Below are 15000 nucleotides of genomic sequence, written 5' to 3'. Positions count from 1 at the left end.
TAATGATAAAATCTTTTGATGAATTAGTTTCGAAATAATATTAGATTACATTTATTAAAAGAATAAAAAAGTTCTCTCTCTTCCTCGCATTTCTTTGAGCGATATCAATAATTTCCCTCCTTCTGACATTCGAACCATCCTAACGATGTCTCGGTTGTTTAAACGTCGGTCACCTTTCAGGGCAAGATGGGCATGATCTCTCCAAGTCAGGTCTGGCCAGGTGACACCGGTTTTGTTGCTGTGTATACTTTCCCGTATTTTTCGTAGTTATAAGTTTCGGCCAACTGAATGCATTTATATACAAGTACACATTTTTGGCCAGCGGTAGAATCGAAATAAAAGATAATTAAAATTATGACAAGAAATTAGCAAGCAAGATCGATGACTATTGGTATCACTAAAAATATTTATAAAACATTTATAAAAAAGAATTACGTATGTTTTCGAAACTTGTGGATATCTAATTTTACCAAAAGATAATTTTCATAAATTAAATTTTTTTCATTACATGAAATGAATGTCGCAATGAATTTTACACGTGATCAATTTTTTTTATGGAATTAGAAAAAGATTATGTTTGACAGTATGTTAAATCTCTTAAAAAGTTTAAAGGTCACTCATGAATGGCAGAGGCAAAGGATAGAACAATGTCCAAGAGACTGACCATATACTGTACACACATGATCAGCACCCATGCCATCAGGCTAGGATCAGGGAGGGCCAGGCAATGGCTGCTGATGACTCAGCAGGTAGACATACAGCCTCCCGCAAAGAACAGAATAATCCCTGGCTCACAAGGATGGAGAGCTTGCAGACGCTACTTAAAACTATCAAGCTGACAGGGTCTCGAACCCCAGTCCAATAGAATGGCAGGTAGGGCCGTTTCCAATAGGCTACTATAATCGTGACATCTTAATATTTTGTATGAGAAATATAAAACATATATAAAACTGTCTCATGGTCAGCCAATGTAACTCAAAAGGTATACAATTGAAAAAAAAATAATTGCATTACTTTCTTATTTCTATCTAAACTGAACATCGACAAGCCTTGATAGCATTAAACATAAATTTTATACTTTCCGTGGTCCAGCCTGAGGTTAATTTCTCTTACCACTGAGTTACTGTGAAAATCTACAGCTTGAAAGCACACTGGTCCAACCTTTGGAAAAAATATATAACACGCCTGATTTGACAAATGTTTATAGCCTCTCTTATCTTACCGTAATATTTGATGGTTTTAATAAGCTATTATCTTGATAAAAAACTGACCATGAAGGATTTGATCTTAATTGGGAGATGATAACTTATATGAAAATATTAACACAGAGCACAGGGGGGGGGGGGGGATAAAATGCCCCCGGTAAAGCAACTTCGGCATTGACAATAGTGCGATGCTCAAGGAACACTGTAAACATTACCACCCTTCATAGAATGCGGATCTTGTATGAGAGAGAGAGAGAGAGAGAGAGAGAGAGAGAGAGAGAGAGAGAGAGAGAGAGAGAGAGAGAAAGAGAGAGAGAGAGAGGGTATTTCGATAAAAAATCAAAATAGTACTATTACGTTAAGACAAAAACACTTCACGGATTATCCAAAGTTAACCGAATATCAATCAATCAATTTATTCAATGCATGGTACAGAAAATCTACGAAAACCTAAAATAAACATAAAGGAAAAATACAGAATATGATAACGTTATAATGGTTGGATAGCAAACGGCAAACGTACCAAAACAACAAATATTTGTTGGAAACAAAACGATCCTTCGAGAATGAGTTGTCCTTAAACTGTCCTCTAAGTATCCTTCTTGGTCACCTCTGTCCACATAAAGTCCCTAATTGGTAACTTCATGGCAACAGCTGAATAATGTCAATGTTTACAAGGCTCAGCAAGTATGCACACCGGGCAGTGATAAGCCAAATAGACACCATTGAAGAAGAGAAATTATGTCATGATTTTGAAGGTACTAAAAATAAGGGCAATGCAAGGACACAGTGATAGACGAAATCTCTCTCTCTCTCTCTCTCTCTCTCTCTCTCTCTCTCTCTCTCTCTCTCTCTCTCTCTCTCTCTCTCTCTCACACACAAACTAGTGAGTGATTCTAACATTGTTTTTCGTTAACTGATGAACGTCGTCATGCCAGGATGAACAAACATTCATTATTTTCTTCACCATTTACTCTTCAGAATATACTATATACATTATCATCACGTAATTGAGATTATATTACAAGAACAATAAAGGAATATTTAAGAGAAACTTTATAAAACTATCGAATGGGATATAATAGAATAAAGAAAGTCCCAAATTATTATTTCAAAATTGACGTCGATACAAAAGTACATAATTAATTATATGTCTGACTAATTATGCCATAAGGGGGGAGAGGAGGGCAAGTTACCACAACTCTCAGGTCCCAGTCCAAGTTGAATGGTGCTGGTTGTTGGCAGGATATGCACCAGGATGTTAAAAAATATTTGTCGATAACATGTAGTTTCAGACTTGTGGATAATGTGTTAATCAACTGATAGGAAACAATTGCACCAAATAATAATTGGAAAATCTATAGGCAAAATAGAAATAATAATCCAAGACAGTTTTACAGATATCTTTATAGTTGCGAGGTTTCATTTATTTCCCCTTTAGCACAGTTTCAAACGATCGAAAAGGAAACGCTTAAAACAATCATGTACATTGCATATATTCTGGAAGATCAGATATGATATCAGAAGAATTAAACATTCCAAACAAGAAAATTTTAAGGACTACGTACTTGGCATCTCTAATAAAAGCAATGACTTAATCTTTATAAGGTTCTAAAAGGACACGAGCTGAGTGTCAAATGATGGAAACCACAACTTTTTGGGTCTCCTCCAGGCTCCTTGCAAGATCACACATCCGTGCCCTGAACTGCTTCTAGTATCGTCTCGAAATTACTACTACTACTTCTACTACTACTACTACTAAAAAAAAACCGTCCCCATTTATAATTGTTAGTGAGAACGTACATTTTTTAAACAGTAAAGTCAGCTTGGTCCATTCAAAACACTTGAATAATTTTCATCGTATATTGTGTAGATACTAGTGAGTCAATATAATATTGTTCTGGTAACTTACACATGCACAATTTTCGCAAATAAAAATTAGTCGAATAGCGTTTTCAGTCAAATCTTATTAATAATTATCATTAATAATTTTTAATAACTATTACTAAACTTCTACTGATCACAGACAATTTCTGGATATGCAACTCGAGTAGTAGCTTCCTGAATGGCGCTCATTCCAGGTCTAGAGTATCAGGCACAGCTGAAAAAATTACTAATGAAAGACTTATCTTAACTAACATCAAGTCATGGTACCATAATTTAGGGTGTCGCTCTTTTACTGGATTTCATATTATTCTCTTTGCTTTCCCTTGATAAAGCCCAAGACCCAAAATCATTCAACATTCTACTTATTTTTCTCAAAACTGATCATGTCAAATAATTGTTATAATTGTATACGTGCCCACGAACGATCATTACTTGAAATATTGAATTTCAAACAACGTACGATATTACAGCAAATAAAAACGGAAAAAAATGTATGGGTTGGAATAAATAGTTACTTTTAAATAACACATAAGAATAAATACATTATATGTATATATATATATATATATATATATATATATATATATATATATATATATATATAAATTATTACTCTTATGAGAAGCGAAGATTTAAAATAACTTTACAGTAAAATATTGAATGAAAATGTTCTTCCAAGAACTCTATTAATAATTTAATAATAACTCTCTACAATTAGCGCTAATGTTAAATCAATCGCTATCATTTAAACAAGCGACACAAACTTGTTTTCCTTTTCATTTCTTCTATTCTTTCATCACTGACACCATGTGCTACAATTTTGTTTTTATTTTGGCTTATGCACTAGAATTTTGCATGTCATGCAGCGCACATCACTGGCAAGTCATTACGCAAAGATTGGGTATTACGCGTAAGCAGGTAAAACAGCAGAGTCACAGTAACTATAAAACCCAAAGCAAAAAATCCCTTCATCATGACTAATTCTGCAATGAGCTAATATTGACAAGGCCGCTTGCGATGGATCACTGAGGATGAGTCGCCAGCTATATTAATTTTAAAATGTATTCTGAGAAAATACCAACGATCTTGCCTGATATTTTTAGCAATAAAACCATACTTGAAGTTTTGTAACCATTTTCATGTCTGGTTTGAACACTACGAAAATAAATAACGACTTTGTCAGATCAATGTGATCTTGATGAAACTTTATCCTAATTCCGTTAATCAAATGCTCAATCCGTCACTACCTCCATCTACTAAACTATTCAACACTGACATCCTAGGACCAATCTTTTCAGCGATTTTACACTTTATTCTTTCATTTACTGAATCTGTGAACAATTCTAATCTTTATACATTCAGCATGAATAGAAAACTAAATTGAATACCACAAGAAATTATCTCTCTCTGGCTCAAAAAAATTACTGTATCCTTGGCAGGATTTCACCAGAAAACATATACTTTTTACCAGTAACGATTCATATTTTCCGAAAAAAAAACCATAAAAATCTACATTAATTTTTTTGCAAAATCTTACAAACAAATAAATAATCATCTGTACAGAATTTCTTTGCGAAATCTTACAAACATAAATAATCATCTATACAGAATTCTTTGCGAAATCTTACACACACATAAACAAGCATATAGACATAATTTTTTACGTAATCTTACAAACAAATGAATAAGCATCTACATAGAATTTATTTGCGTAATATTACAAAAAAATAAATAAGCATCTACACAGAATTTTTCGAACAATCTTACAAACAAATGAATAAGCATCTATAAAGAATTAATTGCGCAATCTTACAAACCAACAAATTAGTATCAATACAGAATTTTTTGCGCAATCTTATATACAAATAAATAATGAAGCCAAACTGAAAACCTGACAAAAACAACGGGAAACGCCGATTGAAATCTGGTAACTCAAAGGGTCCATTCTTCACCTGACCATCTTTTACATTTAGATCTTCCCGGACAGTTCCATCATCTTCGTAATACTAGGTAAGCCGGTAACTCTAATAGTCAGGCCTTCTCCATCATGAGGCTCAATACTACACAGTATTCTAGAAGTTTTATTCCAGCTGTGACCAAGTTGTGGAATGATCTTCCTAATCGGGTAGTTGAATCAGTAGAACTTCATAAGTTCAAACTTGCAGCAAATGTTTTTATGTTGAATAGGCTGACATAAGTCTTTTTCTAGTTTATATATAAAATATCTGGTTTAATGTTGTTAATGTTTTTAAAATATTTTATTCTAATTGTTTATCATTTCTTATATCGTTTATTAGTTCCTTTTTTTCCTTTCATCACTGGACTATTTTTCCCTGTTGGAGCCCTTGGGCTTATAGCATCTTGCTTTTCCAATTAGGGTTGTAGATTAGCTAATAATAATAATAATAATAATAATAATAATAATAATAATAATAATAATGATGATGATTAGCATTTTTCACGGCAGGCTATTGTCAGTTTACTGGTTAAATCATATATGAAAATTTAACTTAAATTAACATTAGTATAATTACAGCTGGCACTTTTATTAATGCCTAGTAAAATTAATTCATCTTTTTATAACTAAATTCGTTCGTGATTAAGCTTCGTAGCACCTATTCTCTCCTTTAAAGGTTTAAAGGCCCTTCATGAATGACGGAGGCAAGGGACAGTGACATTGCCCTATCAAGCAGGACAATGCCCTAGAGACTGACCATATATACAAATGATCAGCGCCCAAGGCCCCTCCTCTACCCAAGCTAGGGCCAAGGAGGGCCAGGCAATGGCTACTGATGACTCAGCAGACAGACCTATAGGCCCCCCAAATCCCCCATCCTTAGCTCACAAGGATGGTGAGGTTACAACGATAAAAGAAACTAACGAGTTTGAGCGGGACTCGAACTCCAGTCTGGCGTTCACTAGTCAGGGACGTTACCACATCGGCCACCACATTGCCCATCCCACTGACGTTTACATCGATAAATATTTCATAACTTGCTCTTTGTTTTCGAATTTCTATCCTTGACTTTTAGGGTGCCTAACCCTTATCTATTTTCATGATACCGATTTCTACCTTCTATTTTCAGGATACTGGATTTCTACCTTTAAACTTCTATTTGTTGAATTTTGACCAGAGAAATAACTTAACTTATGGTAATTCGAATTTCGTATTCTGCGCAATTTCATGTTTTCTCCCGACAGCAATTTCACGTAACTCTTTCACTTTAAATTTAGTTTCATATACTTACTTACACGATAAAATAGAGACAGGTTCTAGTTGTCGCTGAAATCAAGTATAATGCACTTCGAGTAAATATACCGACCCTGCATAATTCTCCTATATACTAAATAGGAATTTGGCTACACACACACACATATATATAACGGATTTTGAGCGAAGCGAAAAATCTATTTTTGGGTGAGATGGCCATGTCGTCCTGATGGAAGTTCCTATAGGGTAGCTTCCTAGGGTATATTACAACTACGGCAATATTCCCAGAGAATTTACCTTAAGGTACCAGAATTCTAACTCCTGGAGCGAGTATCCCTCGTGAAAGGGATATCGCGACATATCAGAGGACGTATTCTAGACACGTCACATGGCAATCTACAACCTGGACAGAGATTTCGTCTCGTAGGAGGTGATTGACGAGATACGAATTCGGGAAAGAAAAAGGGGAGCCGCTCCCAAGGCTTCCCTATCCTCCGATTCGTATGCGTGCCTGGCGCCAATCCTGGCGCCATCTGTATTCCTTGTAGCGTACACGAGGTGCTACAGATACTGTATGTAGGGAGGGGTCCTACAGCCCTTTCTTAGAAAGGCAAGGGCGGGTCCATCAGGACGACATGGCCATCTCACCCAAAAATAGATTTTTCGCTTCGCTCAAAATCCGTTTTTTGGGCTCAAGCCATGTCGTCCTGATGGAAGTGTACCAGAGCATTACTGTATCTGTGGATTCTCAGAACGTGCCGTACTCCCCGGAGGTAATTTTATCCCGGTCGACTAGACCAAGAGACCTAAGATGTTACCGTTATACATCTTTTCAACTAACTATAAACTATGTTAGAGCTTCCTGCCCCCTACAGGGAAGAGTCCTACTCGACTCTGGAAAAGTCTCGAAGAGTACATATATCTATGTATGAATACCAGGCAAGCTAATATAGTGGTCTCGCCCTATATTAAGTAAAGCATAGTTTGTAAAGGACCACTGCGTCAATATGAAATATCGACCAGTTTTCCGCACAATACTTGTATTGGACAAAGGTTTTATATCCGCATAGGAGGAAAACCAATGCAACATAGCTTGCATAAAGGAACAATTCTATTAGAATTATCCCAGATAAGGTACATAGAATGAATGCTCAATTATACCAATAAATTGACACAGGTGAAGGAGACGCAAGGTTCTCAAGAACCAGATTATTGACAGGCAATAAATAGACAGGTTAACCACAATTATATATACATATATAAGAAGAAGATAACCCAAAACTTTAAGCATAAGTATGATAGTAAACAGAGCTTGTTTGTCTGAAAGAAAAAACATTAGATGCCACTTTTAAGATACCGAGGTATCAAAGTCATAAAAGCCTGTATTACAAATCAATGACATTAGCGTTAGAAACGCTCGGCACACATGTCTGCACTTATGCTAGGTTCACCTTCGGAAATGGAACAGTCTGGATGGGCAACACAGTGCCCTCACTTAGTTTGTAGTACAGTATGTAACTACACACTCACCCTGGAATTAATCGTCCCAATTAAGACCACTGTTCCTCGCAGAGTTAAACAGTAGGGTTAACACCGCGACCCACTGCTACCACAGATCTCTTAAGTTCCTCTACTTGCTTCGCATAGTGGCGAAAGAACACTCTGGAAGACTTCCAGCCAGTGTATGAACGGAGATGTTCAAAATCCATACAATTAAAGAAATTTAAGAATGAGGCAACTTTCCTCGGATCGTGACCTGCGGGTGTATTGTCAGGATCCGCTCTGCGAATAAAATATGTGATTTTTGCTCTGAGTTGATTCAGAGATAAATTTGAGCCTGATGTTTCTCCCCTGAATAGTTGACCACCCTTGAAGTCTGAAGTTCTATGAAAATAGACCTTTAGGCATTCTACTGGACATAGAGATGCATCTTCTTTCAGAGGGCAGATTCTCCAGGGACCCCACCTGTTGGTGGGTAACTCCTTCTTGGCGAGAAACGTAGGATCCGGAAACAGGTTCAGTTCTTCCCCATCCAGGAACTGAACACGACCTGCCTCTCTCGAGAGGCTACAATCTCACTAACCCTGGCCCCGGACGCGAGTGCAAAATAGGAAAATAACTTTTTGTGTCAAATCCTTTAACGCACACTCTTCATTGCTCAACAGAGAAGCGAAATGAAGAACTTGTCTAAAGACCATGAAATGGGCTTTGGAGATGCTGAAGGTCTGAGCCTAGCACAGGCTTTCGGGACTTTATTAAAGATCTCGTTACCTAGGTCGACCTGGAAGGCATATAGAATGGGTCTTGTCAAAGCAGACTTACACGCTGAAATCGTGTTCGCTGCCAACCCTTGACCATGGAGGTGGGGAAAAAAGATAAGCAGAAGTCTGTCAAGATCTCCTGCGGAATCTTCGCCTTGACAAAAGGCCACCCATTTTCTCCAAGATGACTCATATTGCCTTCTAGTAGATTTGCATTTATATTCCTCAAGAAAGTCTATACTGGCTTTCGAAATCCCGAAACGCTTTCTCACCGCTAGGGAGAGAAAATCATGAACTGCAGGGTCCGGGTTTTCTGTAATGAAGCGCAGACAGTTGACTTCTGGACTCGCTGGGTCAGAACTGGATCTGGTAGTGGTACAAACTTCAGCTACAGTTCCAATGCCAGGAGGAACCACACGCTGTTCGGCCACTTGTGGGCCACTATTGCCGCTACCTTTTGAAGGATCTCAGTTTGTTGAGGACCCTCAACAGAAGGTTGTGAGGAGGGAACAGATAAATCTTGGGCCATCTGTTCCAGTCGAGGGACATCGCGTCCACTGCTTCCGCTAAGGGGTCCTCGTACGGGGCACGTACAGGGGCAACTTCTTGTTGTCTTTCGTCGCAAAGAGGTCTATCTGCAGTTCTGGGACTGATTCAGAATGAAGGAGAATGATCCTGCGTCTAAGGACCATTCCGACTCTATCGGTGTGAACCTGGATAGAGCGTCCGCTGTCACATTGCGGACTCCTTGAAGGTGAACTGCCGACAGGTACCACTTCTTCTTTTCCGCCAATCGGAAGACGGCCAACATCACCTGGTTGAGAGGTGGTGACCTCGATCCTTGTCGATTCAAGTATCTCACAACTACCTCGCTGTCTATTACCACTTTATGTGGAACGAATGACGTGGGGAGACTTTCTTTAAGGTAAGGAGCACTGCCCTAGCTTCTAGAAAGTTTTATGAGAAAGGTCTTGAATAGCCTGGACCAAGTCCCCTGGACTTTTTTTCCGATGAGAGTGACCTCCCCATCCCTCCTTCGAGGCGTCTGAGTGAATCGTCACCGACGGGGGAGGTGGCTGAAGAAGAACCTGACTTCTTTAGATGTCTGGCTTGGGACCAAGGCCTGAGAAGAGTACTTAGCCGAAGCGGCTGGTCTTCTCAGATCTCTTCACGCGTTTGATGCATAACTTCTCCAAACTCCGATTGCATCCTTTAGCTGTGCTCTTAGCACTGGGTCTGTCACCGAAGCAAACTGGAGAGAGCGCAGTACTCTCTCCTGCTCGTGTCTTGATATCCTTTCGGAATCTTGAAGTCTCTTGACAGAACCCGCTATCTCCTTCCTTTTCTTCGCCGGGGTGGAGAAATGGTGTGACAAAAGGTCCCAGTGGATCTTAGCCACTGGAACTTTTGAGATGGAGAAAGTCGAGACTTTTTCTGTTGATCTTGAAGCCTAGGTACTCTAGGAACTGGATCACTTGACTGGAAGCTTGCAAGCATTCTGTCTCGGATGCTGCCCACACCAACCAGTCGTCCAGGTAGGCTACTACCTGAATTCCCTTTAGGCGAAAAAGTTTGAGAGCTACGCTCGCAAGCTTCGTAAAAATCCTTGGGGCTATGTTTAGCCCGAATGGCATGGCTCCGAAGGCGTATAGTCTTCGTTGTAGCCTGAACCCTAGGTAGGGGGAGAGTCGATGGCTAATTGGAATGTGCCAGTAGGCGTCTGACAAGTCTATAGAGACGGAATATGCCCTCTTGGGCAGTAAGGTCCTTATGTGTTGCAGTGTTAGCATTTTGAATTTGCAATTCACTATGAACTTGTTAAGTGGCGACAAGTCCAGAATGACTCTGAGCTTTTCCGAGTCTTTCTTGGGAACACAAAACAGCCTCCCTCAGAAATTGATGGGCTTCACCCTTTTTCTCCAACCGTTCTTGAATGTACTCCTCCATAACGGGGGTGGAGTGTTGGAAAAACCGAAGGTACGGGGGTGGAGTGCTGTACCAGCTCCCGCCCAGTCCATTCTTGAGTAGGCTGTGGGCCCAGGGATCGAAGGTCCACCGATCCCGAAATTTCAGATGTCTCCCTCCTACCTGTATCACCTCACTTGGACTGCCGTCCTGAGGTCTTGCCTTCCTGACCACGACCACCCCTGAATCCCCTTCCCCTTGAGGGGCGTCTAGACGAGCCTCTGGCTGCTCCTCTAGGCTTTGCTCGAAAGGAAGTAGACTGCCCTTCGAACGCTGGGGTGAATGCCGTGGACTGTGTCGACACGGCCTGGGGTACCCACTGAAAGGTGGTCGGGGTTTGTGCCACGATCTGGGGCACTGGGGGCAATGGCAATTGCAGTTGCTGTTGCTGTCTAAGAGGCTTGGCTGGCCGAGACGGTAGCCTAGTCCTCATAGTCTTCCTCTTTGGTTGAGGACCCTCATCCGGGGAAGACTTTCTTTTGATAGCCAGGCCCCACTTCTGGAGAAGGTTTCTATTCTCCAAGGCGGCTTTATCAACAACTTCTTTGACCAAGTCGGTAGGGAAAAAGGTCTTTTCCCCAAATGTTGGAGGAGATTAGTTTCTTTAGCTCGTGCCTCACCGTAGCCGAGGTAAACACGAACTCCCTACAAGCTCTCCTTGCCTTGACGAAGCCATAAAGGTCCTTCGTCACTGTGGCCAGATGAGGGTTGGCCACTACCATGAACATTTCATGGACCTTGGGGTCACTTGCCATCGTCTCGAGAGTAGTCTGAAGAGACATTGAAGCAGTCAGTCTTTCTTTTGTATCGAACTCACTTCGCAAAAGAAAGTCAGACAGCTTAGGGAGGTCCTTGCCGAACTGACGTCCGGCAATATCAGCCTCCAACTTTCCTACTGAGAACGTAAGATGGACGTCCTTCCAGTCTTTGTGGTCCATAGGCAGGGCCAGCGACAAGGGTTTACACTCCTCTAGGGAGGGGCAAGACTTGCCGGCCTCGATTGCTTTTAGTACAGCCAGAAACCCTTTCTGTAAAAGGGGGAAGGCTCTAGTAGGCGAGGACACAAAGGAAGGGAGCTTCCTATTTGAGTTAGAGAAGCCCCTCTCTTTCATCGAGGATGAAAGTAGAGCTTGAGCCTTAGCATGGTCCATCACTATGACCTCCTTCGGCTCTGTCTCCTCCTTTGAAGCTGGTTCCTTCCTCAGCCGGACATAACAGTCCGGATATGATGCCTTGTTGAGCCAGAATTCCACCCTCCAGGGGAACTGAGCCCAGCTTATCTGAGATGACGATCTTTCCAGTCGTCATCGGCATGTGCTCAGCATACCTCCATGGGTTAGCATCTGAGCACAAGGGAAGGTCTTTCACATTGAGCTTTTTCTGGGGCCCATGTGATTCTGCAAGGCACTGCATTCGCAGTTCCATTGCAGCCGCCTTCTCCTGATTCTCCTTCTGCATTTGTTGGATCATTCCAACAATAGAAGAGAGGGCCTGTCCCAGCTCTACTGGGAGACCGGCCGATGTAGAGGGGCTTGAACTTCATCCTGGGCTTCTGCCAGGAGGTCTTCCTCCTGACACCCGTCCACATCAGACATCCTGTCATTTAGCTGGATCTCTTGCATCGCGACCGCGACTTCAGCATCCACCTGGATCTGAACTTAGGGGATCTCCTCTTGAGGCTGGGGAATCACTGCATCAGCTGATGCCTTAGGGAAAAGATACGCCCTCATCTTCTCACTTGGAAGATAAGGGTCAGAAGTGTTCTTTTGGAAGCCCCTTACCCAGGTACGAAGCTTCTTCCTAGCTATTTAAATGTCTCATTAATCAGGTTAGTGCACACAGTACATACCTGAGGGTCCCAATACCGGAGATCATCCTTGGAGACAGCGTATGCTGCGTGTCTCCTACAAAACTCATGTCCGCAGAGGTTCTTGCTGCTGACATTGCAGAAAGCACTTCCCCACTTCGGAGTGTCCTTCTGTAAAGAGAAGAAATTTCCATGAGTATCAAGTGAACTATGTATCACTGGATATGCATAGTATAGCATAACAATTCAGAAAGGAAAGACACACACTTGTGTTTCCCTCACAACCCATTGTTGCAGCCTTCCAGATAATAAAATAAAAAATGGTTTATCTCTTCTAGAGTAACCAATGCAAGGTTTCCAGAGGAAACAGGTGGAGCTCACACCTAAGCAATGATTTTAAAATCCTGGATAATAGACAGGGAAGAACTCAGCTTCCTATCTGAGGGCAACAGCAAAGGGATGTGCAAGAAAACACAATAGTGTTAGAAGATACAGTGCTGTACCAAAACCTTTATTATAGTTTTCTTCTTACTGTATATGCTATACAGAAGAATACTAGTACAGTATAGGGGGATGTGTGCCGGCCGGCACACACCACAACTAGCTTTAAAGTATACTACTTAACAGCTATAGGGCAGCAGCACTCTGGTTCAAATGCCTGTGCCGGTCGGCAGCAACTGCCGGCCGGTAACAGCCAGTGTTGGCCAGCAATGGCTGCCGGCCAGCAACTACACAAGGTAGTACCCAGCTGCCGGCCACACTCTTGGTGACCGGCAGACAAGGACTGACATAAGCCGGCCGGCAAAGGTACAAGACCGATGCCAGCCGGCAGCAAAAGAACCAGAGGACTACACCTGCTAGGCCGGCAGCCGGCCTCATAGGCCAGCAGCCGGGACAGGTACAGCACTAGAAGAAAAATAGAATGGATGCCGGGATAAGAGTGTACACAACCTCCAAGCCCGGCAACCGAAAGAGTGCATATAAGGAAGGGGAGAAACTAATTCAGGCTTCCTTGACCAATGCCGTCCGGCTCTGCCGGCAGGCATGGATGAGGGACCAAGAGAGGTCCGGGCAGCACTCGAAAACATAAGACCCTTGCCGGCCAGCAGCTCTGCCGGCCGGCAATGGGCTGAGTCAATTCCACATCCCAACCTATACTAGGTCCAGAAGTAGAATGACGAACAGTACAGTAAGACCCCTGCCGGCCAGCTCTGCCGGCCGGCAAGGTACAGTACAGTAATGGCTAGGCCATTACGGAGATAGAGGGGGAAGGGACAAGAGGGTCCTGCCAACCTTGCTTTAGTGACAGATCACCCGCAGCCAAGAAACTTATCTTAGCCTAAGGGAGATCTAAGGGGAAAGGCCAGCAATACTTGCCAGCTTCCAGAGCACCAAAGCAAGGAAGGCGTTGCTAATCCCAAGGGAAGAACTTATCCTCCCCCGAGAACAGCAACAGGACTAGTCTGGTAGATCACAAAAGAAGGAATCATAACTACAGAAACCCTCGGTAGTGACCTAAGGGAGCTAAGCTCCCTTTGTATGTGTTAGGTCAGCGAGGGGGACTCTGCCCCAAGCCAGACAACACAGACTCAGACTAAAAACTCTGTTGTTCTGTCCCTCTTGAACCATAACTACAGGAACAGGAAGGTACAGTAACACCCTAGTATAGTTTTATCGAAAATAAATTCGGAAAAAACCACTTAGGGATAAGCCCAAGGCTTAAACAGAGGGAAAGGGATTGCATACCTTCTCCGAAGAAAAGAAAGCAACCGGGGAGTATGATAAAGTATACTAAGGCTCCATAAGCAATTAGTCTAGGCACCAAGAGAATCGATTACCTAATTCACCGAAACTCACACGTATACAATCTTGGAAATATTCCACACAGTCTAAAATGTATAAAATATAGCCTAAAGCTTCAATAAAATTTTAATTACACTCGGAAAAACCAAAATCATGCATGAAGTACTAGGACCAAACGACTAGGCTACATGGCCTAGCGTAGGCCAGAATGGCGAATACTTCGCCAAATAATACTAAGCACGAAAGGAAATCCTATGTAATGCTAAATAGCTAAAATTTATTAAAGCAAAACAACCAGGAATGTCGCTCTGACTAACTAATTTATACCTAGCGAGCGACAGTGTCCAGGACACCTCTGGTAGGCTACGGCTCTTGTATCAAAGATTAATCCTATTAATCACTCAAAATTTTACCAAGAGCCTACATTTATACATAACAGACACTATACTCAACTTATCAGAGGCCGACGAAGACGAAGAAGCCATGAAAAGTCGAATAAATCCAAGATTTGCGAGAAAAACAGGAAAAAACACCGAGTTGTTAAGCTACGCAAAAAGGAATACAGATGGCGCCAGGATTGGCGCCAGGCACGCATACGAATCGGGGGATAGGGAAGCCTTGGGAGCGGCTCCCCTTTTTCTTTAACGAATTCGTATCTCGTCAATCACCTCCTACGAGACGAAATCTCTGTCCAGGTTGTAGATTGCCATGTGACGTGTCTAGAATACGTCCTCTGATATGTCGCGATATCCCTTTCACGAGGGATACTCGCTCCAGGAGTTAGAATTCTGGTACCTTAAGGTAAATTCTCTGGGAATATCGCCGTAGTTGTAATATACCCTAGGAAGCTACCCTATAGGA

General features: G+C 41.7%; 1 protein-coding gene across 1 annotated transcript in view; it reads left to right on the top strand.

Annotated features, from left to right (window-relative positions):
* Hn (phenylalanine-4-hydroxylase) overlaps positions 1-15000 on the top strand; it is a 331150-nt gene that overhangs the window by 60215 nt on the left and 255935 nt on the right. The gene's annotated exons all lie outside the window — the stretch shown is intronic.

This window comes from Palaemon carinicauda, chromosome 28 (genome assembly GCF_036898095.1).
Source record: "Palaemon carinicauda isolate YSFRI2023 chromosome 28, ASM3689809v2, whole genome shotgun sequence".
Lineage (NCBI taxonomy): Eukaryota > Metazoa > Arthropoda > Malacostraca > Decapoda > Palaemonidae > Palaemon > Palaemon carinicauda.
The sequence above is the reverse complement of the archived record's forward strand: the minus strand, read 5'-3'. Positions and strand labels throughout refer to the sequence as shown.